Raw genomic sequence first — 25,874 nt, forward strand, 5'->3', positions numbered from 1 at the left:
GTAGTCACCTTTAATCTGCTGCGAGCTGCCTGAGCGCTATGGTTTGACTGGGGTTTGTCCCTCAGTGGCTCACGGGGTGGCAGCTTGGTTCCCAGGACGGCGATGGTCAGAGGCGGTGGCAGTAGGGCCAGCCTTGCAGCACAGCAGGTTAAGCTATGTCTGCATCCCACACAGGAGTGCTGACTTGAGCCCCGGCTGCTCTGCTTCTAGCCCAGCTCTCTGCTAGTGAGTCTGGGAAAGCAGCAGGTGCTGGCCCAAGTGCTCGGGCCCTGACACCCAAGTGGGAGACCTGGATGAAGCTCTTGGCTCCATCTTGCCGAGCCCTAGCCTTTGTGAACATTTAGGAGAGTGAAGCAGTGGATGGGAGATGCCTCTCTTGGTCCTTGTGTCTCACTCTCCTTTTCAAATAAATGAACAAATCTTAAAAAAAAAAAGGGGGGGGGGGTGGGACCTTTACGCCATTCATTTTTTTTAAAGATTTTTTATTTGTTTGAGAGGTAGAGTTACAGACAGAGGGACAGAGAGAAAAGTCTTTCATCTGCTGGTTCACTCTTCAAATGGCCACAATGGCCAGAACTGGGCCAATCCAAAGCCAGGAGCCAGGAGCTTCTTCTGGGTCTTCCACACAGGTGCAAGGGCCCAAGGAGTTGGGCCATCTTATACTGCTCTCCCAGGCCATAGCAGGAAGCTGGATCAGAAGAGGAGCAGCTGGGATACAAGCTGGCGCCCATAGAGGATGCTGGGCACCGCAGATTGAGGCTTGACCCACTATGACACAGCACCAGCCCTAATGCCATTCATTTTGATGTGACACAGCCCAGGAGCCCCTCAACAGAGCCCAACAGAGCCGGGGCCATGAATCTGGACCTTCTGCCACCCACACTGTGAGCTATGTAACCCCCTGTTCTTTATAAACCACCTGGCCTCGGGTATTTCATTATAGTGACAGCAAATGGGATAGTACAGTGCACAAGGACAAAACACACGGAGAGCAAGAAGAGTCCCCTTGATTTTCTCTTGTAGTCATCCGTTCTAAGCCAGAATGAATGTCCCGGATAATCAAATCCTCGCTGGAGCAAAGTATCCAGGTAGGCACACAGCCGATTTTCAAAGGCTGGGTTTTGGTAAGAAATACTCCAGGCTACAGCTGCAGGAGGTCACTTCAATTTTCAGAGATGAGTCAGAAGCCTGCAGCATCCGGGGACCTGTGTCAGCAGCGGCAGCATCCATTATCATTTCTCGGGTCCTGCACCCCAGGGCTGGTTGTCAGGATGCCAAAAAGATAAACCGCTTTTACTGTAATTCCCCCTCTGAAAAAAAGGGATTTACTAAGCAAATTAAGAGGGTGAAGAAACTTACAGGGGTGACATTTAGCCTACTGAGGGCACCAAACTTTTCAAGCACTTTAGGAGTGCGATTTACATACAATTACAGGAAGGCCTCATTTATCCAGTGCTGTCAGGGGAGGCCAGCTCCACACCAGGGAATTGTCCAGACAGTGCCTGCTTCCCCCTAGAGGCACCAAGCCGCTGGAACCAGACTGGACACAAGTCTGCCCCAGACGTGTGCGAAACCCGAGCCCCTCGGAGAAGGGCCCCTCTGAGATTCTTGGATGAGCCCGGATCCTGTGACAGCCTGTGACCGTACGGGTCTCCAACATGGCAGTGGCTCTGGAGTTACCTGCACCCCCATTCCCTGACCCCCCGAGTCTCAGCCAGGTGCTCTTTGTTCATTGTTCTCTCATTCCCACCCCCTCCCATCACCACCCCAACTTCAGGTACAAAGAGTTGAGAGACTTCTTGGGGAAGCAGCCAACTATTTGAAAGGCAGAGATGGGGAGGAGGAAGGCAGGCAGATAAGAGCTCCCACCTGCTGCTTCATTCCCAAAGTACGGACAATGGCCCAGGCTAGGCCCGGGGAAAACCAGAAGCCAGAAGCTGGGAACTTCATCCTTGTCTCCCAATGACTTGAACCATCACTGCGGCCTTCCAAGGTCTACACTGGCTGGAAGCTGGAGTCAGGAGCCAGGGCCAGGTGCCTGTGATATAGCACGTGGGCATCCTAACAAGCACCTTAACAGCTATGTCCTACATCCACCTCCAACAGGCCTGATTCTGATGCAGTAAATACATTTCTTCCTGTTTTGTTCACAGCACTTTTCTCTCCTCCACTAATCTCACCTGTCACTTTTAACCCTTGTCCTTTCTTTCGCAACCTCCCAAACACAATTCCCCACCTGGGTCCTTCTCCGGCTTGCTGTCTGCCTGGCATTGCCCTCCGTGCGCTGCCACTGCTATCAAGCCCTCAAGCCAGATTGGAGTCTTCTCCAAAAAATCCTAAAGAAAAATGGATTTTTTACTTCGAGTTTGCACATGCTGATGCCTGAGTTTCTACTTTGCGCCAGTTTCCTTCCACCTGTTCTCAGCTTGGTAATGGGGACTTCCATCGCCCTCATAGGGTGAAAAGCCCTTTGAAAGTGGGGTTTCAGCTCTACCTGGTCCTGGGCTGAGCAGCACAGTGTCTCACTGTGTTAAAGTGCCTACCACACAAATTCAATTGCAGTCTATGGAAATATGCTGCCATTGAGACAGCACCAGCGTCCAACCCAAGGAGCGTTTTTCCCTTTGGAGCAAGTCAAGGCATAGACAGATCTCATCCATCCCTTCCAAGGCTCCAGACTGAACTCATCTCTGTGCATTGGCTCTCTCTGATGTGAGAGGAGCAAGTGAGAAGCAAGGGAGACAGAGCTTTCCTCCAAGTGGTGACGATGTCTGATTGGCCCCTCCCACAAGGATGCACCTGCTCGTGTTCCAGCCCCTCACTTCTGCAGAGCAAACCAGGACAGCACCGTGCTGCAAGCAGTGATAATAACTCATTCTTGCCTTTCCTGCATCTAAAGGTTGACTGGTCTCCTCTGGACGGCTCTCCCATGGGAGGTGGACAGGCCCACGTAGCAGTGAGACTGCGGCTGGTACTGCAGGCATCTTGCAGGCTTCCACAATCACTTGCCTGGTGTGTGGACTCCACCAGCAGGGGCAGCTGGAATCACCAGGACTCCGGGACATCCGTGTCTCTAGGTGGTCTCTGTAGCGTGATGGCTTATGGGTCTCTAAACTCCTTACATGGCAGCTCTAAGGACACATGTCCAGAGAGTCAGAGAAAGAGTAAGCGAGCCAGGAAGAAGCCGCTTCACAGACATGACCCTGCCTCAGAAGTCACACATCCATCTCTACCTGTCACTGAGATGGTCAGAGGCCCATCAGGTTCAAGGATAGAGGAACAGATGCTGTGTCTTGACCATGAGTGAAGAGTTGAAAAGAGCACATGGGATCTGCAATATTGCTGTAGCCCTTTTGGCTATACCTTACATCTTTCCAAGCCTAAAATCAGGCTGAAGGTAGGACAGCATCCATCCCTGAGAGATTCATTCGCCTATTCTGTACAGGGAGCAGATTGGGTCAAACCAGTGGTTTTCAAATTTATTTATGGTAACTATCTAAGCAAATTTTTGTTCTGATACTCAAAATATAAAGCAAGTATCACCAAGCAGTTATCTTACATAAGGGCTGCAGGAAGTCCCTCCCACTCAGACCCCCTTTCCACTCTAGAGCTCTAAGGTCCCTTCCGCCTGAATCCTCTGCCTTGGCCCTCGTGTGTCTTCAATGCCGAACTCAAGTCCTGGGATTGGGCTTTCTCCTTGGCTCCCCAACCTGTGCCTAGAGATCAAGAAGCCTCCTTCTTGCTCCACTGCCATTATCTGCTTGTGAGCTGATTGATTTGACCTAACAGAGATAGATTGGTGAAATCACCCTCACAGTAGGTCCTGGAGAGTAATGGTACCCAGGAGGGACAGGTAAGCAAAAAGGGACAAACCCAGGCAATTTTCAGGCATCTCCTCTGTCCATTACTTTGTTCACTTAAATAAACAAATAACCCCCAGGCAATCAGCAGCCAGAACCTCAGCGGCTGTAGGAATGATTTCCTTTCATTAGCTGCAAAGACTAATCAATGCTCCTTAATCGCGCCAGCACAAGCCTCAACAGCAAAAGCAAATCCCCAGTCAACCTTCTAGTTCTGAGCATCTACTCCACACAGGGTGGAGGGGAACACCCCACCCCCAGCTCCCAGTTCCAAAGCATTGGTGGGCAGGAGCCAGGAGAAGAGACGGGGTTGGGAGGAGTCAGACTTCTGGATGAGTCGGTAAGAATAACATCTGAGAAGCTTCTTGGGGGTTGGATACGGTGGGACAGGAACCAGGCTGACCCCTGGGCCAGATGACCAACAAGTGACCTATCACAAGTGGTCAGAAACCTGCCTCTCTCCCTTTGGCTGCACTCCTGCAGTACCTGTGAAATACAGGTGCATGTAGTCTTCATGCCCATTCCAAGGCATGCAACCCCTAAAATCCTATAAGGCATAGTGTGTTTTGTATGCTAATGAGGTGACTGGCCGCGGGTGGCCCCGGGGGCTTCAGGATGGGGTCCAGGTCACTAGAAAGACCAAGGCAGGGTTAGAGGGTTAATCCTTTCAGCCCTATTTCTCTACCCCTGGGGAGAGGAGAGGGGTTGAAAGCTGAGTTGGTCATCAATGCCCAAAGATTTGATCCATCGTGCCTATGTAATGAAGCCTCCATAAAAACCCAGAGGACAGGGTTCACACAGGTGCTTCCGGATCACTGAACATGTGCAGGGCCCTAGAGAGTGGTGGCCTGACCAGGGCAAGGCGCTCCATGCCCCGCCCCCACACCACGCCTCCTGTGTCTCTTCTCCTGTATCCTCTAGAATGTCCCTGACAATGAACCTGTAAGCCTCAGTGTTTTCCCCAAGTCCAGGAAGCCTCTGTGGCAAACCAGTCAAACCCAAGGTGAGGATCAAAGAAACTCCGCACTCCGGTCAGAAGCACAGGTGTTTGGCGTCTGGATTGGAGGGAGCGGTTTTGAGGGCTGAGCCTCACCCTGCGGGAGCTGATGCTGTCTGCAGGTACACAGTGCCCAGACGGGACCGGATGACACCACACCCGCTGGTGTCTGCTGCAGAACCGATGGCTTGCTTGCTGGTGGGGAGAAATCCCCCACGTTCAGGGTCTCAGGAGTGATCCCCTGCAGCCCATCTTGGATAAAATTGTAGGGGTCCCATGTTCCCAGACGATACCCAGTAATGAACGCACTGGCATATCAGCATCCGAGTGTCTACCCCAGGGATGCCCAAGAAGAAGTCCACAGATCATTCTGTGTTATCTGCCCCAGCAACCAAACATGATCTGATCCAGAAAATCTCAAATTCCTATAATGTTCTTAATATTATCATGATTTTTGTCATACCCCATATTTTCTTTAATATTTTTCATTAAGTTGACTCACTTTTGTAGGCAAAAATAAAATAAACCTTTTATCACTGCCCAACCTGGAAAACCAACATTGCACTCCATAGATAGACTACAGCTATGAAAGTAAGCACAGAGGAGGTTTATGGTGGATTAAATGCAGATATTTTACTCTGCTCATTCTTGAAATCTTCATAAAACAACAGTTAAGGAGTCAAAAACCAAAAGGCATCGACTCCTAGGAATGAAGCAGATTTGGGGCCAGTGTTGTGGTGCAGCAGGTTAGACCACCGTCTGCAATGCCAGTGTGCCATATGGGAGCTGATTCCAGTCTCAGCTGCTCCATTTCTGACCCAGCTCCCTGCTAATGCACCCGGGGGAAGTAGCAGAAAGTGGCCCAAGTCCCTGGGCCTCTGCACCCAGATGGGAGACCCTGATGGAGTTCCATATTCCTGGTTTTGCTTGGTCCACCCTGTTGGGCCATTTAGGGAGTCAACTGAGCAGATGGAAGATTTCTCTCTGTGTGTGTGTGTCTGCTTCTCTCTCTCTCTCTCTGTAATGTTGCCTTTCAAATAAATGAACATCTTTTTACAAAAAGAAAAAAAGGGAGCAGATAGTATAGAACAGACGTCAACCAAATTTTGAAGAGTGGTGAGGAATTGGCTTAAGATTCATTGACATCCAGGCCTGGGAGAAAGAAAGGAAAGTGATGAGTTGCTTGGAGCAACACTATGATGCAAACCTCCTAGAGGTAGGAGTTCAGGTAAAGCTAAATCCAGGAGAAAGGGTGCAAAGTCTGAATTAGCTACATTCAGACAGTGGAGATACTACAACTGTGAAGCAGAAGCAGAAAGTAGAAGATGACCCAGAGAACAAGAAAAAAGGGGGGAAACAGAGGAAAGCAGAGAAAGGGTAAGAAAATGAGTGGGATGGCTCAGACTTGCCATCGGAATAATAGACATTCCTGAGACAAAAAAAAAAAAAAAGTGGAGGTTACAAAGGGGAGGAAATTAGTTCAGATATAATGCAAGAAAATTCCCCAGACACTAAAGACTTTGTTCTGAAGGGAAGCCTCACTGAGTGTCCGAAGGAATGAGTTAACAACTACACCAAGAGATATGATCAAGATTCAGAGAACCGGGAATAAAGAAAGAAACTCAGGATTCTTCCAGAGAGAAAACAAACACACAAAATCAATAACACAAAAGTCCAGGTCACATAAGTAAAAAGTTAGGAATGAGTGAGGAAACCAGAAAAATGGTGCCTTTAAAATTTGGAGAGAGGGGCTGGCGCTGTGGTGTAGCAGATAAAGCTGCTGCCTGCAGTGCCAGCATCCCTATGGGTGCTGGTTCGAATCCCAGTTGCTTCACTTCTGATCCAGCTCTCTGCTATGGCCTGTAAAAGTAGATGGCCAAAGTGCTTGGATTCCTGCACCCCAGTGGGAGACCCGGAAGAAGCTTCAGGCTCCTGGCTTCGGATTGGCTGAATTCTGGCCATTGTGGCCATTTGGATAGTGAACCAGTGGGTAGAAGACATCTTTCTCTCTCTGTGTCCCTATCTTTCTGTAACTCTGCCTTTCAAGTAAATAAATAAATATTTTTTAAAAAATTTAAAAAATTTGGAGAGAAAATTACTTCAATTTTTAAATTTTATACGCAGCCAAACTATCAATCCAATGCAAGGAAATAACACGATTTTGCCACCAAAGCACCCTTTCTCAGGATCATATCCAAGGATGTGCTCCACCAAAACAAAGGAGTAAATCAAGAAAGAAGAAGACACAAGATCCCCAGCATAGGAGCTCCTGCATGGGACAACGGTGGAGGGAATTCCCTGCTGACAGCTGTGTGGTGGGCCCAGGGAGTCAAGACTGGACAGGGTAGCAGGGTGGACAGCTCCAGGAGGGATGTCCGCCAGAAAAAAAAATAAAAAAGGAGCTGACAGCTTAACTGACAGGTGTGGCCGGGTGTAAAATTGGATTGAGGGCCTTTGTGCAGAGCGACTGGAGAGTGTGGGAAGAGTCACCAGGACTTTCAAAGAAAACCACACCAAAGGAGGAAGGCCCAGGAGCGAGTGCTGTCCTCAGACACGACCCCGGCACACTGTGAGTAACACTTACCCACTCCTCACCATGAAACACCAAAGCTGGATTTAGTAATAAAAACACAACCAGCTCATGATGGGAACTTGAAGAGAGGGGAGGTGTAAGTGAAGGAAACATGGTCACACACTGTTCACATTTGAAAGCTACTCTCTACCTGTGGTGTGAGGAAATCCAGGAAACGCCAGTCATGTAACAGTACGGCAAGGTGGAAGGGGGTAACAACTAGAAGAATTGACAATGGCTGCTTCAGAGCATTGGCTTTCCAGGTTGATAGACAGGGGCTGGTCAGAGGTCCTACAAGGGCTGGTCAAGGGTCCTACATTCATGACAAGCTCTGTGCATGATGAGCCTTGCATTATTCAGCTGTGTGTTAAATCATAATTGTGTAAAATTTGGATCCAAATTTTAAGTTCATTAAAAATCAGTACAATGAAAGAAAAACAACGTGATGGACATTCCCTGGGAGACTGTTGCCTGCCCGAAGCTCTGAGCCTGAAGTATGCTCTCTAAGATGAGGAGAAGCACGAAAGACTTCTCCCAGCCAGCGATCCGAAGGACAGATCCCACAATATTACCAACATGCTCTGTTGCTAAAACAAAGCTGAGACTATTGCGTACCGGGGCAGGAGAGAACATGCACCTTGACAGAGCCTGCACAGCATCCCCTGGAGAGGAACTGAGGGCAGAATTTACAGAGGACTGGAAGTGAGAGGCCCTGGACTGGGGGCGGGCAAGAGTCCTGCGTCAGTGACTCAGGGCGGATGGAGGCAGTAGGCAAGGGCTCGGAGAGGAGGAGTTCAAAGGGATCTTAGGGCACAAACGGGCTGATGATGCTTGCATTGAAGAATGGCTGGGTCTTGGGGGAGCTTCCTGGAATGAATGGCTAACAAGCATTTGGTTGAACAGGACAAGCCCAGGAAAATCAAGTCAGGCTAAGAAAGACAGAGAAACAGAAAGTCATGCAACTATAGACGGTGAGGAGTGGCTGGTTCTGCCCAGGGTGGGTGTTGTTTAGAGTTCTTAGATAAGCAGGAAGGAATAATGGGACAGCATTAATGAATGTGTTGGCCCACATTTTGAGTTAAGATGATACTAAAGTAAGCAAGGTGTTGGGAGCAGGGAGTCATTATCAGAACTCAGAACTTGAGCACATGGGGCCGGCATTGTGGCACAGTGGGTCATACTGTGGCTTGGGTGCCTGTAACTCAAATAGGAGTGCCAGTTTGCATGCCAGCTGCCCTGCTTCCAAACCAGCTCTCTGTTAATGTGCCTGGGTGGCAACAGATAATGGCTCAAGTACTTCTCCTGGGGCACTGGCTCCTGTCCTCGGCCTGGCCCAGCCCCCAGCGGTTGCAGGCATCTGGGGAGTGAAGCAGCACGGGGGAGATCTCTTTCTCTGTTATGCTGTGTTTCAACTGAATAAAGAAAGAAATCATTAAAACTTGAGGACATGAAGTTGGATGACCTTTGTCTTCCTGCAGTGATTCAGACCCGAGAGAAAGGTTGAGCTTCAGAACCTTTGGGGGTTCTGCAGTCCACTCTCCAAGGAAGGAGCAGCCTGTCTGGTGCAAGCCAGTTCCCACACCATCTTGGCCGGCACTGCTGGAGTTCAGAGCACCCATATTTTCTCATTCCAAGTTATCAGAGTGTTAGGAATTGGAGGCATTTCATCATACACCACACACACACACACACACACGTATATAAATTATCTAAGAGGAAGAGAGAAAGAGAGTGAGCGAGTGTACTCCCAACTGCTGGTTCACTCCCCAAGGATCAGGCTGGGCCAGATGGAAGCCAGGAGCCAGGAACACAATGTAGGTCTCCAGCAGGGGCGGCAAGAAGCCAGCTACCTACTTGAGCGAACACCACTGCCTCCCAGGGTCTGCATTAGCAGGGAGCCGGCGCTCCAACTCCAAGCCAGACGTTCCGCCATGGGACCAGGCGTCTTAACTGCGGGGCCAAACACATGCCTTTATTTTATGTACATGTGCTTCAAAGCCAACCAGAGACTTTGAATGCTACACAAAGGAAGACCTCGGCTACATCTACTGCCTCCCTACCCCTCAGTTTCCCTGGCCCAGCCTCGAGGGGGGGAACAGGGACCATAGACACACCAAGCACCCAGCAGCTCACCTGATCTGATGTCTGTGTTCAGATCCCCATGGTTTCCCAAAAGCACTCCCACTGGCTCCTGCTAATAACCTGTGTTTGAAGACTACCTCCACCCCAGGAGAGAGGGTGCTCGCTGCCCTTCTTTCTCCCATCTGCCAACAGAAAACAGAACACGGCAGGGTTATTTATTATCAGAAATCATCTGTGAGCAAAACTCTTCACCTCTGTCTGTGGAGGCAAACCCTTCCCTCTCCGGGGCTCCCAGGCACAATCCGCAAGGCGCCCAGCCGCTGCGGCAACCTCTCATGAGCATGTGGATAAAGATACAAGTCTGGGGGGCTTTTAGACCCACTGGAAACACCAGTGAGCCAGGGGACATTCTCAATAAAGGACCCACCAAGTTAGCTTCACAACCACACTCCTTGCACTGGGCACATGTGGTTTTTTCTCAAAGCAGCAGCAAGACCAGGCACTGAGGTTGCCACACAGCCCAGGCTGAAGTTTCCCCCTCAGACTGCAGCTCTGAGGCTAAGGGGAGATGTTTTGCAAGTTAAATCCACTCCCCCGTGGCCGGGGAAGGAGGCCTGTGGCTGATGTGCCATCAGCTCTCTCCTGGAAAAGGAAAATAAAGCAACAACAATGACAGCAAAGTGAAAATTAACTTTGTAAAGGCTTGATTGAAAGGCAGAGTGGGGTTTGGTGGGAAGAAGAATCCACCTGGCGCTTTTTCTCTGAGCAGCAGTTCCTTGGCGCCTCTCCCTGGAAGCCCCAGCAGGGCTGGGGGTGGGAGGGGGGTGCTCACCTCCCCCTGCCCCACCCCTCCCGGCCCACTGCACCCGCCAGGGACCCAGAACAAGACAGGAGATTTGTTACCGCTGATGTGTGGCCCGGCCCAATGAAGGGGGCTTTTCATTAACAAAGTAGCGGGCGGTGTCATCTTCCCCTTAGTCGGAATCATTCACTATTCGCACAATGTGTTATTATTGTATTTTTAATTGAAATGTAAATTCTGGGAACACTCTGACCCAATTTACTCCCAGGGAAAAAAGGGCAAAATTCTCATTTTCAAGGCTCTAGAAATGCAAGTTAGTGTTATTAATGATTAAGCTCTTTTCCCTTCCCGCCTGCTGTGGGGTGGGGGCCGGAACAGGACCTTCTCAGCAGGGCACAATAGTAACCTTACCCCATCCTCGGAGTGCATTTAATCGGGACATAGATGAGCGCTGGGAAGCTCGCATACTTCCCCCAGCCGTTCCTGGGGTTCACACCTGGGCCGGGAACGGGCTATAGATGCCGGTTCAGGTTTTAAATGACGACGATGACTGATGTGTGATTAGACGATTGACTGGGAGAGGAGATTATTGTCCCGTCTGTTGCAAAGAAACTCTCTTTGTAAAAACAGAACCAAGTGGAGACAGGGTGATTCAGGGGTTGCTTCAGACAGTCCACAAACATTGTATACGCACGCCCCATTGGCTGATGTTTCTAGAACTTACACTGGAGTTCAAAGGGCGATGGTGTTCGCAGCACGGACTCTCCTTGCAGAGAGGAGAGAGCGCTCACTCCCAGGAGAGAGATTGACTGAGCAACTATTAAGTGCCACACATCAGGAGATGAGTGACAAAGCAAAGGTAAATACTTGCTTAAAAAAAGATTATTAGGCCGGTGCCGTGGCTCAACAGGCTAATCCTCCGCGTTGCGGCGCCGGCACACCGGGTTCTAGTCCCGGTCGGGGCACCGGATTCTGTCCCGGTTGCCCCTCTTCCAGGCCAGCTCTCTGCTGTGGCCAGGGAGTGCAGTGGAGGATGGCCCAAGTGCTTGGGCCCTGCTCCCCATGGGAGACCAGGAGAAGCACCTGGCTCCTGCCAGCGGATCAGCGCGGTGCGCCCATCGCAGCGCGCCTACCGCGGCGGCCATTGGAGGGTGAACCAACGGCAAAAGGAAGACCTTTCTCTCTGTCTCTCTCTCACTGTCCACTCTGCCTGTCAAAAAAAAAATTAAAAAAAAGATTATTAATTTGAAGAGCAGAAGGACAGGGAGGGAGGGAAAGACAGAGAGAGATTTTCCATTTGCTGGTTTACTCCCCAGATGGCTACAAACACCAGGGCTTGACCAGGCTGAAGCCGCGAAGCTGGAACTGCATCTGGGTGTCCCACCTGTGTGGCAGCAGCCCAGGTCCTGGGGCAGTCTTCCGCTGCTCTCCCAGGCTCCTTAGCAGGGAGCTGGATCGGAAGTGGAGCAGCAGGGACTCCAGCCAGCACTCTGACCTGGAATGCAGGCGCAGCATGCCAGCCTGCTGGAGTCTTTGTAAGTAGCTCTGCCTTCCTACCTACCTTTCAGGGATAGCTCCAGGGTCATCTTGCAAGTAAGACATTCCCTACCACCCACGCTCTCGTCAGTTTCATTCCTTAGCTCTGCAAACGTTTTCTACATGGGCTAACTCTTGCTGGAAATTATCTTGCTTATTTGTGTACTTACTGTTCATCTTCTCTGCTCACCCGACTCCCACTAGAGCCCAAGTGGCTTCCCTAAGTCCCTACGCTTGACCGCCACCTTGTGTAATATCTCCTCAAAACAGAGGTGCTCGGCACCCACCAGGAATGACGAAACAGTTATTACTAAGAGGACAAATATGGCGCAAGACGTTCAAAAAAAAAGTTCACTGGGCCCAGAAACCTACTGTGTGCCTTACCAGTGTCATAAACTCCACACACCTGCCATGTCCTACAGAAATCAACACATAGAGCTCTGGATGGAACTCAGTGCTGTAGCCAGAGCCCAGTGGGGTGATGGTGCAGACTGCGGTTCTCAGGGCCGATGTCATGCACACATCCTCCGGGGACACGGGCCGTGCCGGGGGAGGTTCTCGGTTGTTCTGTCTGGGGACAGCTGCTGCTGGCATCTGGTGCATGGAGGCTAGGGGTGCTGGGAAACCCCCTATAATGCACAGGGCAGCTCCACAGCAAAGAAGGAACAAGTGTTTGCTTCAAATCTCAGTAGCACCAAGGCTGAGAAGCTCGGTGGTGGATGGAGGAGTGTTCGTAAAACTCCTCACAGAGGCCAAGGGAGGGGTGAGGGAGGGACCGCAGCTGATGGTCTGGGTAGACCTGGAGGGACAGCTGTGGGCACTGCTCCATGGAGCCCTGCAGTGTCCCTCTGAGTCACGCTGGAAGAAAACCAGAGGGACCAGGTCTCCAGAGCTGTAATCCTCTTCACTTGGCATTGAAATATGCAAACTCTGCTTCTATTGTTAAGATTTATTTATTTGAAAGGCACAGTGATGGGGGGAGAGAAAGAGAGAGAGAGAGAGAGAGAGAGAGAGATCTTCCATCCGATGGTTCACTCCCCAAATGACCACAATGGCCAGGGCTGGGCCAGGAGCCTTGGAGCTCCATCCTGGTCTCCCATGTGGGTGGCAGTGGCCCAAGCACTTGGGACATCTTTTGCTGCCTTCCCAGGTGCATTGGCAGGGAGCTGGATCAGAAACAAAACAGCTGGGACTTGAGTCGAAATGGGATGGCAGTGTTGCAAGCAGCAGCTTAACCCACCCTGCCTCGATACTGGCCCGGCAAACTCTTCTGAGTGGGACCTCCTAGTCTAACCCATTATATAGAAGAGAAAGTGGAGGCCCTGATAAGGTAACAAGTGGAGGGCACAGACTGTGAGACCAACTAGGACCTTTTGCTTAGCGCAGGGAGTTAAAGTTCCTGGTTAGAAAAGGGGCAGATGATCTCCACTGACTGGGACCCTGGAGCTCTCTCCTCTCTCCTCCCTTAAATGTAAACTAACAGAGCCCTCCCATGCTACCTGGATGGGTGAGGCCACACTCCCAAGCCAGAAGGGACCAAATCCCACCTCCCCTGTAATGCAGACCCGCTTCTGCCAAAGCAAGCAAGCTGGAGAAGGGAGAAGATCCCGTCTGCTCACTCACACTTTCCGGGTCCCTCTTAAACAAGTTCATTGTGAGGCTGGTGTTGTACAGCAGGTTAAACTGTGCCTTCCATACCCGTATCCTATATGAGCCCTATTAGGTAAGCAGTGAAAGATGGCCTGAGTGCTTGGACCCCTGCCCCCCATGTAGGAGACCAGGATAGAGTTTCAGGGCTCCTGGCTTCAGCCTGGCCCAGCCCCGGCTGTTGCAGCCATTTGGGAAGAGAACCAGCAGATGCAAAATCTCTCTCTGTCACTCTGCCTGTCAAATAAAGAAAATAAAATAAAGCAAAAAAGCAGCAACATGAGAACAGCTAGATTGAGATAGAATTGCCTGGGGGAACCAAGCAGCAGGCAAAGACTATGACTTCAAGGTTTTAGGCAGGCGACCTGCCCCAGCCCCACGACAGCCAGTGCAGTGTTAGTGTCCGCTGTTGGAATGTCCTTGGGTCAGTTCTTCAGGGGGTGTGGCTTTCTTTTTAAAGAAACTTGGCATTTCATTTCACACAACACATGCTCAAAGCCAGTATATGGTGGGGTGGGGCGGGGGGGATAGGCAAGAACGGTGTGGGCAAAGTTGGGCGGGGAGTGGGGAGAACAGTCAGCCCCTCTCTGGTCTCCAGCTTCTCAGAGCCTGGGACCCTGTGTGTTCACAGAGCAGGAGTCAGGGCACGGCTCAGAGAAAAATGCACCTGCTTCTGAGAGGCCTCTCGGGTGGCTGCGGAGCAAAGCGACCGAACTACTGAAATAACCAACACACTTTCAAGAGAAGGGGTTGTCTCTGAATGCAACCCGCTCCCAGCTGCCTCCCATCACCTGTTCTTCATTCAACCAGGGCTAACTTCAGCACGGAGGTGGTAGACAGCTCCACGGCCAATGCCAATGCACCTGCAGCATCTCTCCCGCCCAGCCCACCTCCACCCACGGGAGCGGGGGTCTACAGACAATTCCGAATCACCCACCATGTGCAGCGGTTCAGCAGGGGTTTCATCCTAGCTCCACTGTGGGCTTGTGCACAGGCGTGCTAAGGGGCGCTCCTTGACCTTTGTACCTTAGCATCCCCATCACAATAGAGAGGGAACCAAATGACCAGCCTTTGCGAGGTTTCTGTACTATAAAACCGAATAGCCCAAAATTGGTAGCTAGTATTATCATCATGACATATGTGATATCATTGCAAATCGTGACAACTTGGAGAATTTTCTTCTAAGAATCTCATAGCACCCGTTCTGATGAATAGAGACCTCTCTGGAAATGGCGAGGGTAGGATAGGAAGGCGGGGTGTACAGGAAGCTGTGTGTACTGAGAAGCCCATACAGCGGGCATTGGCTGCCCCACGGTGAGGAAGAGCCACTTGGCATCTGGTCGCCTCGCTGTGCAAGCTCAGGAGTAGCTGGGACTGGGCGGTTGTGGGGAGAAAGCGAGCCCAGCACTGAGTAACTCAGGATGAAAAGAGCCTGGATAGCACGTGACAGGCACTGCCTGCGGAACTCATCCTGGTCAAATAGCAGCAATCGTTACGTATATGAGAACTGGTCAATTTAATCTGCTCTTTTCATATGGATTGATAGGGTTGGCAAAGTAGCTGAGCATCCTTCAGACACGTGGGGTGGGGGCGCGGGGGTGGGGGGTGAAGAGAGACTGGCAAAGGGAAGGCACCCTGACCCTCACCCTGAAGTTTCCACCTGTGCCTTGTCTTACGCCACAGGGGAGCTCAGACGGCCACTGTCTGGGGGAGACTCAGAGGCACAGGTGACCAGGCTGATGCACAAATAATGGCTCCCTGACTCCTGGCGGTCCTGCTCTCCGTTATCTTCCACTCCCCAGCAGGACCAGCTTGCTCAACTCACACAGTGTGTGTGTGTGTGTGTTTGTATGTGTAGGAATGTGTGTGTGCGTGTATGTGTGCGTGCATGTGTGTGTGTGTGTGTCTGAAAAGCCATCCTCCCCACCCACCGGCCCAGTTGTACAGCACAGGAGACAAGAACTCGAGGTTAACTTGAAACAGACAGTGGAGTTCAGCAGGCCCAAGGAAGGTTTCTCTGCCTAACCCACTTCTCCGGAAGACAAACGCCGATGCAGCTCCCCTGAGAAAGGCTTGGTGAAGTGAGTGAGTGCAGTGGGCGGGATCCAAGCAAGGCAAGTCTCCACCTGCTCCATCCATTGTCTTCTACTACAGCCTGAGAGGCCGTGGGGAAGCATCCAGTGCCAACTTCAGCACGGAGGTGGTAGACAGCTCCACGGCCAATGCCAATGCACCTGCAGCATCTCTCCCGCCCAGCCCACCTCCACCCACAGGAGCAGGGGTCTACAGATAATTCCAGGTTCATTCCACAGGAATGATGGAGCTGCTGTGACTTCTGGATGCTTCCTCGGGCAGTCCCCAAGGGGAGGGAGGCCCAGCTGCCCATTGCAGTAATCAGCTCAATTTTCTTAGAGGGGTGGGAGGCGGGCTTTCCCTCTTCCCTTCTCTTTCCTTCTTGCTTCTTGCAATCTTCTTCAAATAAACTATCTGCCCCCACGTCCTTGTCTTAGTCTGTGCTTTTGGGAAAAAGCAAACTAAGGCTCATGGGGAGCAAAGGTCAGAGGCCCTTGTGGGGGCAGGTACTTCTGAGTCAACCATTACCTGGTTTGCCTCCAACTCAAGCTAGGAGGTGCCGCTATGCCCTCAGCCCCACCTAACTCCCCCCAAAGCCTGGGGCTGGGCCCTGGTTGCTCCTGCAGTGGGGGTGGCCTGGAGGAAGGATACAGACACCCTGGGGCCGGTGCATTGGCACAAGCACGGCCCTGGGGCATAGGATGCCCTGGCTTGAGCCTCATGGCTGTCCCAGAGGGGCAGGACAGGGAATCGGCCTTTTTTTTCCCAACAGCAAAAAATGAAAGCTTTTCCACAAAGAGTTTTCTTTGGAACATGTCTGCCTGCATCTGTAGTAAAGTTAATACATTTATGCCAGCGTGGCATTTTCCCATCCTTTGATTTCAATAAATTTTTACAACAGCCCGTCTTTGGGGCCTGTGAAAGCGACACATTTTATTTCACCTTTTCTAGCCCTGCGTTCTGGAAAACATGGTGTATTTGAAGTGATGTCGAGTCATACTGCTTAATAACCTGGCATCACACGGGAAAGGATCTCCTGTTTAATTTTCTCCCCATCCTATGGAGACAACACAAAGGCTCAGTTGGGGGCTTATATATTTTTGACATCTCTCCAAAACTTGACATCTCCCCGTCAGAGAAAGTAGGCCTGACATGGACAAGAGCATCTGCCTAGAATTTTCCGACTGCTTTATTGCCAGGGAGTTAGTTTCCAGGTGTGCTCCCTTTAAGAGCAAAGGAAGTTCAATTTCTGTTTATGGATGCGACGGAAGCTTTCTTTTCTGAAGGTGTGTGCTACAGTGAGAAATTAATGCCGTTCCTTAGACATCGTAAGGAACTGAGGGCGGTCGCGTTTACCCAAGCGCTTTGGAAAAGCCTCAGGTCGGGGAAGCGCTGCTGTGAGCCGTGGCTCTCCTCGGCTTCGCGCCAGTTCTTTTATTTCGGGATTGGGCTGGAAAACTTCCCACTGAAAGGAAGTAGTGAATTGGGCAATGGATCCCCCCTCAGTCTCCTTGTCTTCAAAATGGGTAGTAGGATGGCTCGGCGGTCTCTGTTGGCCTTTTCAGCCAGGTTTACCAGGGTGAGCTTCAGCCCTGGGTTCTCCCCCAACCCCAGAAGCTCAGGGGCTCAAGCATGCCCCGTCCCGGATGAGCCCCAGCCCTCCCCCCCCTTCATTGTGTCTGCATGCCCGCCCAGCCTGCTGGCCCCCTGCTCCCCGTGCCCACGCGCTGAGCGTCAGTCTTGGCCTAAGCTAAACTCCCCGCTTCCGGCACGGCCTCCCAGCTTCCCCATTTGACTTGGCAGGGGTGATGGTCCCAGATCATTCAGCAGCTGAATCTAACACTGCACGAGCCCTTACCACGGAGTCATCGCCCGTGTCACCTTTTCTGTGCAGCGTTTCTTCATTTATTTCTTTTTTGGGGGAAGCAGAGAGAGAGAGATAGGGAGAGCTCTCATCCCCTGGTCCAGCCCCTCACCCTCCCCAGGTTGGGCTGGGACAGAGCCAGGAGCCAGGAGCCAGGAACTCATTCCCTGTCTTCCACGTGAGAGACAGGAACCCGATTACTGGAGCCATCTAAACTGCCTCTCAGGATCTGATTTGGCAGGAAGCTGGAGTCAGGAGCCGGAGGAAGGTGTTGAACCCAGGCACTTGGCGGTGGGACATGAGGACCTTAACCACTGGGCTCAATGCCCGCCCCTCGTGAACCGTTTCTGGATCCACGTCCCCAGCACCAGTCTGAGGCAGGCATAGCTCCCTTCTGAGCGCTGTGTTGCCCCAGCTTTTGCGCTCATCACAGTCATAGTGGCCTATGTGTGGGTAAAATCCATGGACAGTAGAGTTCACAAGCAAGTTGATTTTGATGCGAAAATTTTTTTGAAATCCATGCTCATGAGGTATCTTCAAAAGCTCATGGAAATGTGTATCAGGGAAAAAAACTAAGCATGGATTTTAATGTTCTTACACCAACATAAATCTATCTTTCAATTGCAGCTTCCATGAACTTTCTGAAGTACCCCTGGAGACGCATCCATCTTCCTCACCGGCGGGTTCCTTCTGTGCTCGGCGTTCAGCACAAGGACTGGCACACAGCAGGTGCACGGCACGACTTGGCGCCTCACTCCGCCTACAGAGCTCTTTCCATTCACGCCTTAGTCTTTCTCTCTGTATCCTGGCATTTTTCTCAGTTGTTACCTTGTGAGGACAAGGTTGATTTATCACCAGTGTCAATGCTGTCCCTTCCCGGAGGTTCTCGGCTTCTGCAGGACGGGGACTACCTCCTACTTCACCCAGTCTCCCCTTGCTGGGAAAACAGTCGGCACTCTTGAGCACCTGTAATTGTCCGGAGAGACACAAACACTTCATTCACACAAATAGAAATCCTCTCGCTGCACCCCCCCCAACACCACTGTTTCTATTTTGTTCCCTTCTAAGTCAGGCTCATTTCACCCAAGCCATCTAAGCTATCTCACGCCGTAGCACCAGATACAATTATACATGGAGGCAAGAAATTTCTATTTTGGTCCCCAGAAAATTATGTGATTTTGCTTAAGTTCAATTTTAAAACATGGAATATGACTGAACTTAATGTTAGTACTTAAGAAAAATGTTCACAGTAATTACAGCTGAGGATACATATATGCAATTTATTTCAAATTTAGTAATACAAAAAAATTCTGGATCCTAACATAACTATTTATAACTTGGCCAGGAGAACTCTGAGAATCCCAGTTATTTCGCCAGAATAGGTTATTCTTCATGTATCTTATTTAAGCAATAACGCGTGACAGAGTGTGAATTATGGCATATTAATTCTCACCTAGTGTGCTATTAGGCTAACGTTGACGGCCGAGAGCTATCAGTGCAACTAGGCATGAATTAATATCTAATAATTCCCCTGCCGAAACGTCTTATTGAGATTATAGCATTTTTATTAGTAAAGGTTATTCCTTTAAAAAATGTTTTTATGTGCTCTTTGGGGGAAGGGGCTCAGCATGGCTAAGGGTTACCCACTTTCCCAGCAGCCATCTCGTGAACTTCTCTTTGACCCCCCCATCACTTGACCCTGTGGCCACACAAATATATCGTCTTTTGGAAGTGATCTCAGAAGCTTAGGCTGGAAGAGCCGCTCAGCGATGGGTGACACGAGCATAAGAGCTTGCTTTGGCCCAAAATTCCATCCAAGAGGACTGAAGCGAGCCTTGCAAACAGGAGACAGCCCAGCTAGTGTGAAGGGGGAAGACGACTCCTCCCACACCAGTGTGGAGATGGCTGTGTGAAGAGGCTTAGGACGGAGGGACAGAGACACATCCCGCCTCTCACTGCAGCCCCTGGGCCGAGCCACAGCCCACAATTTCCATCCTATATAATGGGCCTCCTCTCCCCCAGCATGTGGGGAGGCATTAGCAACTCTCCACGGCCCTCACTCCACTCTCCTGTTCCTCATGTTGAAGCCAAAATGATCCCTATCACTGCTGTACCACACCAGCCTTTGTACAGCCACTCTCCTGCCTGTGGGGAGGGACCAGAGTCTTCTGTTGGCTTCTAAGTCCCCACGAGTGCAGGTCCTGCCGGGACAGGAGCCACCTTCTGCTCCCTTGCTGCTCTTCCTGTCTCAGGGCCTGTGCACCTGCTATTGTCAGGTCCTTGTTCTTCTCCACATTTCCTGTCTACTGACCTGTCCCTGGTGAACTCTTCAGCAAAATTCAGGTCCCTGCTGAAACCAGGATTGTCTTCCCTAGTGCTGTGTGGTGAGTGCTGTGGGTTGAGTGCATGCCCCAAGAGCTTATGTGTTGGAACCTTAACGTGGCAGTGGTGGGGGTGGGTTCTACAAGGAGGCAACTGGGTCATGGCTGCAAAGCCCACAGGAATGGACTAATGCCTCTCTCAGGGAAATGAGTTATCTATCAGGGCATTTAGTCCCCTTTCTCTCTCTGTCTCTCTCTCATTATTTATTGAGGCCCACAGTGTGGTAAAGGAGGCTAAATCTCTGCCTGTGGCACTGACATCCCATATGGGCACTGGTTCGAGTCTCGGCTGCTCTTCCTCTGATCCAGTTCTCTGCTATGGCTTGGGAAAACAGTGGAAGATGGCCCAAGTGCTTGGGCCCCTGCACCCGCATGGGAGACCCAGAAGAAGCTCCTGGCTTCAGATCGGCCCAGTTCTGACCATTGCGGCTTCTTGGGGAGTGAACCAGCAGTTGGAAGACCTCTCTCCATCTCTCCTTCTCTCTGTCTATAACTCTACCTCTCAAATAAATAAAATCTTTTTAGAAAAGTTTAAAAAAAGATTTATTTATTTGAAAGTCACACAGAGAAAGGAAGAAATAGAGAAGACAGAGAGAAAGAGTGATCTTCCCTCTGCTGGCTCACTTCCCAACTAGGTGCCATGACCCAGGATGGGCCAGGCTGAAGCCAAGAACCTGGAACTCTATCCAGGTCGCCCTGACTTGGGTGGGATGCAGGGGCCCACGCTCTTGGGCCATCTTCTGCTGCTTTTTCAGGTGCATTAGCAGAGAGCTGAATTGGAAGTGGAGCAGCTGGGATGAGAAGTGGTGTTCATACGGGATGCTAGCATCCCAAGGTGGTAGCCTGAGCTGGTGTGCCACAACATTGCCCCTCCCCTTTTTCTCTCTTTGGTATGTGCCTGCTTGCCCTTCTGCTTCCCACCATGAGTTGAAGCAGCGCAAGGCCCTCACCAGGAGCCGAGCAGATGCTGGCACCATGCCCTTGAACTTCCCAGCTCCCATAACTGTGAGCCAGATAAACGACTGTTACAGACACAGACGGAGGCACTAGGGGTTCTTCAGCGCCCCCTGCTGGGCACGTGTAGAGCCACCCTTCCCACCCTCATTCAAGTTCAGCGAAGCTGTGACATCGGCAGTGAGGGATTGTGGGCAGAAAGACCCAGGCACCAGGCTTTCTTCTGTGACCCAGGCGGCAGAGTCGAGATGAAGCCTCTCGCTCTGCTCCTGAGTGACACAAGGAGCAGTCTCCCTTCTCGGTTGCGTGAGAGAGAAGAAAAGATGTGCATCCCCGAGGACTGGGGCTGCTTGCCATGCAGCAAACTCTGACCTAACCTGGCTGATGCACCCCTCCCCATCCTATTGGTCCCACCCTCACCCCCACGCTTGGTCAGGTCTCTCTAGAACACCTGGGACTCTACCTTCAGTTGCTTGTCACGCCTGTAAGTATTTAGCCATGTGTAACAGTTCAGTGGCTGATGCCACACTACGCCACATGCCCCAGGAAAGGCTCCATCAGAACATGGCTCCCAGGGCTGGCACAGGGGGTTAAGCTGTGACTTTTGACACTGGCGTCCACTCTCACCACGCTGATTTGAGTCCTGATAGCTCCACTATCCATCCACCTCCCTGCTAACACACCTGGGAAAGCAGCAGAGGATGGACCAAGCACTTGAGACTCTGTCACCCTTTTGGGAGACTTGGATGAAGCTCCTGGCTCCTGGCTTCAACCTGGCCCATCCCAGGCTGTGATAGCCATTTGAGGAATGAACCAGCAGGTAGAAGATCTGACTCTTTCTCTCTGTAACTCTGCCTTTTAAATAAATAAATAATATAAATCTGTAGAAAATTTGAAAAATGGCTCCTACCCGCTGAGCACCATGCCCTGTTTCAGAATCACTGTGTGACCTTCCACAACGTCCACCTAGGAAGATGTCCACTGAGCCCAAGAAAAAAAGCACATTTTCTCAGAGAGGCTGGTGCACACCTTTGCAGCTTTGACTATATGGAGGCTCTTTGTACAACACAGACAAGATGGTAAACACTATTTCTAGTGGCCTGGGAGGGAGGTCTCTGGTCTCCGGAGCCTGGGAAACCTTTCCACTACTCCCTCAAATCAAGAGAGGCTCATGAGAGCAGAACCCATGGGGCTGCTCGGGCGTTACAAAATCAATGCCATGGGCGCTCAGAAGGGCTCTGCTGGTCCAGTTGTGGACAAACGGGTGGGAGGTGGCACCGCCCGCCTGTGCGCGCTTGGCTCCGGCTGTGATTAGACTTGGAATGGAGCTGGAGCAACTTCGGTGGGGAGCAGTGTGCACGGGGACTTGGTGCCTCTCCCTGGGCAATCTTTCTGTGGAGGCTCTGCCCTGTCTTCGATGTAGCAGCATTTTGGGACTCTGTTTTGAATTCTCGCGAGACTTCTGGTTTGACTCAGAAGTGGCCTGTGTAGGTTCTGCGCCTGTCAGAGGAATCCAAATGTTTCTTCTGGAAGCCTCAATGTGAGCAGGAATCTGAGCTTCACCGTCCCTTCTTCTCATTTTATTTTATTGAGGTTTTATTTATTTGAAAGAGTGACACAGAGAGAGGGAAAGGCAGAAAGAGAGAGAGAGAGAGAGAGAGAGATGTCTCTTCTGTTGATTTACTCCTCAAATGCCTGCAACGGCAGAGGTTGAACTAGGCCAAAGCCAGGAGATGGGAACTCCACTGGGATCCCATATAAGCGCTGGTTCAAGTCCCGGCTGCTCCACTTCCAACCCAGCTCCCTGCTAATACTTCTGTGAAAGCAGCAGAGGATGGACCAAGTACTTAGGGCCCTACCGTCCATGTGGGAGATCTACTGGGAGTTCCAGGCACCTGGCTTCAGCCTGGCCCAGACCTGGCGCTTGTGGGTGTTGTGGCCATTTGGGGAGTGACCCCAGCGGATGGAAGATCTCTCTCTCTCTGTCTCTGTTTGTCTCGCTCTCTCTGTCTCTCTCTCTTTGTCTCTGACACTCTGCCTTTCAAATACATGAAAATGCATAAACAAACATTTAAAAGGCCTCCTCTCTTCTCACTTGTATATCACCCAGGATATTTCTGCAGCCTTCTTAATAGGATCTAAGCCAGGTAGCCCCAATTTGAGGCCAGCTCAGAGGAAGCTAACACGGATACGATGTCAGGTCTGCTCTCTGTCCAGGGGCCATGCATTTCAATTCCTTCCTTGTCTGAAGGTGAAGTTCTGGTCCGCCCTGGCCTCCTCGGCGGTACACTGCCCCTCTCGCCAGCAGCTGGGCCCTTCTTGGCAGCTGCTGCAGATTAGTAAATTACAAGTTCGGGATTAAAAAAGAAATGACTGAAGAATAAAACCTTTAGTGTGGCAATTTGAAGTCAGACTTCCATAAGGGACACCTGTTGAGAAAGACCATTATTAGAAGCCTGAGGATTTGGGTGAAAAGCTCGCTGGGAATTAATTTTGATTGCTTCACAAAACTTTGCATAACAAATGAACTCCAGTGGAGGGTGTCAAGGGACTTGCATTTGGTGGGGAGGGGGGGTGCAGATTTTGTTTCGAGCAAGGTAACACAAGCTCCGCCATGATATTAAAATCCTTGGCTTCCCTTGTCTGTACTGCTCTGTTGAAACAGGCTGTGCATGCTAAGATTACCACGTATTATGCTTCTGGGGAGACAAGAGGAACAATTTGATAGCCGAATCTTTGACCAAAAGTTAGTGGAGACAGCATGAGGTCAGAGACTCATGACTCCCGAATTGTTAAATCATTTATTGACGTCGGTGTCTACGGGGTGTGCTCGGTGGTTTGTATTTCTTAACCACATATGTATCTACACCCACACGTATCTAAAATCTTTTTTTTGTAAGGGAAGAATCCACATGTTAATAAAGGCAGTGGCTGGCGGGTAGCTGACCTTTGTACTCTGTAATGTCATCAGCAGTGAGAAGTTAGGCATTAGAGACGAGGGTGTTCTCTGGTAGACGGGCTCACGGAGGTGGAGGATGGCAAATAAACTGCATATTAAGTAGTTTCATTCTTTCCTGAAAAGAAAGAGACTCCAGCTAAAATATGCCGGCGTCCTACCTGTCTGTCAGCCCCCGATTAAATCTAAAAGCAGGCATTCCATCTGTTTGCCCAAATGAAAGTGTAATATTCTACTAACTACTTTCTATTATCACTCAACTTAAAGAGTTTCCTGCAAAATGATCCTCCGCTCATTTGAAGTTGATTTGGTGCACAAAAGGAAGCCCCAGAAAGCTCCATGCTTTTAAGCTAATAAGCAGCCCGTTCAGCTGACTCCATGGATGGATTTTCAACACTTGACCATTAATATAACATGAACGCGCATCGGTGTGGACTCCCGTGCGTCATATCAAATCCAGGAACACGCGGACTTTCGCCGACAACTAAGAATACCAGGAAAACCCTAACGCTTTCTTGTCTGCAGTTAGGATGTTTCTAACAGCGTGTGTGTTAGGAGTTGGGAGACTGGGCTTGGTTTCAGAGCCGTCTTTTGCCCACCTAGCTGGGCCTTTCACTAAATGAGCCATACCTGCAGCTTCGAGGGTCCATGCATGCACATGTAACATGTGAGCCGTCCTCCCAGCCCCCAGCCCTCCCTCCCTAAGTCGAGATGTTTGTGACGCTGCTTTTGTTTACAGAGATTTGGGGGAGCCTTGCTGTGCGCAGCCCGATTGGGTTGTTTGCAAATGTCCTCTGGCCCTGAGCAAAGGCTTCTAAAAAGAATTTCAATGCACGATTTGGAAAGTCTTTGGGGGTTCCTTAGAGATATTAGATAATTGAATATAGTTTTCTCCCACTGGAAAAAAAAAAAAAAGAAGAAGAAAGAAAAAAAACCCACACATCCAACAACATCTCCCAAACTCCCTACGTCCCCAAGCTCACCAGTCAATTTTATGACAAAGTTAATCTGTAGCGTGACTGAGGGGCCCCGCAGGGAGCTCACCCGGGCCGCTAAATATGTAAAAATGGCTTTTTCGTGTTTTCGTGGCTTTTTTGTTTTTTGTTTTTGTTTTTCGTGTTTTCGTGGCTTTTTCGGTTTCCGTTTCGCATGAATACAAAATAAACCGCGGCCCTCCGCACGCTGCAAAGTTCTTCCTTAAAGTTAATAAAATCTGTCAACTTCCATAAAGGCCGGGAGGAAGGGGGTCCACAGGTGCAGGCGCCCGGGCCGAGGCTGGAGGAGCCAGGCAGCTAATAAAAAGCCCTGGGCAGCGCGCGCCCTTCCCGCGTCAATTCCCATCCAGCGTTATTAGCGTCATCTGCGCCTCGGAGGTGCGTCCCCCGCGCTCGCCCCGCAGCAGCCCCAGCGACATTTGGCCGCGCTGCAGGTGCGGCTGTGTGTGGCCGCGCAGCCCGAGCCCGGCCGCCTTTGTGGCGCTGGCTCCTTTGATCCTGGCCACAAAGGGCCGAGGGGCTGTGGGGGCTGCGGGGCGGGGCGGGGCCGCGGGGGGCGGGGTGAGCCCCGGGAGGAGGGGGATCACCCACCTCGGGAGGGGGTGATCCATAATATGTATTTCAACAATAGCTTCAAATCTTTTTAAACATCATAAGAACACGGCTCATTAAACCCACAACAGCCTTGAAATTGTGTTATAAAACCGCAAAACAGAAATCAATACATTTGCTAGAAAGGAGGTAATGAAATATATTGAGTTGCCAGAGAAGTGGTTTGTATGAATCATAATATTATTATGTGCGCATCAATTCCATTTCCAATACTTAAAGTTAACCAGCTAGCGAGAGGCGCCCCGCACCTTTGTTAAACAAGCTCGCTTGGGTTACTCGCCAGGCCGGCGCATCCTGTAAATAACCCGGGGCAGGGGCGCGATCAATGCTGCCCACCCCCACGGCTTCAGCTGCCCGCAGCCCTATTGCTTCCCGGCCTGATCGATACCGGCTCACAATGGCCAGGAGAAAGCCGGAGGCAGGCCCGCAGCTCCCCGCCGGAGCCCGGGGCCTGGAGCGCCAGCCAGGCCACTTGGTATACAGGGGACTTGGGCCAGCTGCACAGCCCCTCCTAGCCCTCAGCTCCCCTCCCCAGCCTTCCAC

At 50.9% G+C, this 25,874-nt stretch overlaps 2 long non-coding RNA genes across 2 annotated transcripts; one reads left to right on the forward strand and one right to left on the reverse strand.

Annotated features, from left to right (window-relative positions):
• Positions 1-452: 452 nt before the first annotated feature.
• On the reverse strand, positions 453-10,928 carry LOC133748310 (uncharacterized). Its single transcript, XR_009864447.1, has 3 exons — positions 10,725-10,928; positions 9,563-9,693; positions 453-1,310 (listed from the first exon to the last, which is right to left on the reverse strand). It is a non-coding gene; the product is annotated as an uncharacterized LOC133748310 (long non-coding RNA).
• A 138-nt stretch (positions 10,929-11,066) lies between these two features.
• Positions 11,067-19,004, forward strand: LOC133748280 (uncharacterized). Its single transcript, XR_009864443.1, has 3 exons — positions 11,067-11,172; positions 11,630-11,848; positions 18,061-19,004. It is a non-coding gene; the product is annotated as an uncharacterized LOC133748280 (long non-coding RNA).
• Positions 19,005-25,874: the final 6,870 nt, after the last annotated feature.

This window comes from Lepus europaeus, chromosome 19, assembly GCF_033115175.1.
Source record: "Lepus europaeus isolate LE1 chromosome 19, mLepTim1.pri, whole genome shotgun sequence".
Classification (NCBI taxonomy): Eukaryota; Metazoa; Chordata; class Mammalia; order Lagomorpha; family Leporidae; genus Lepus; species Lepus europaeus.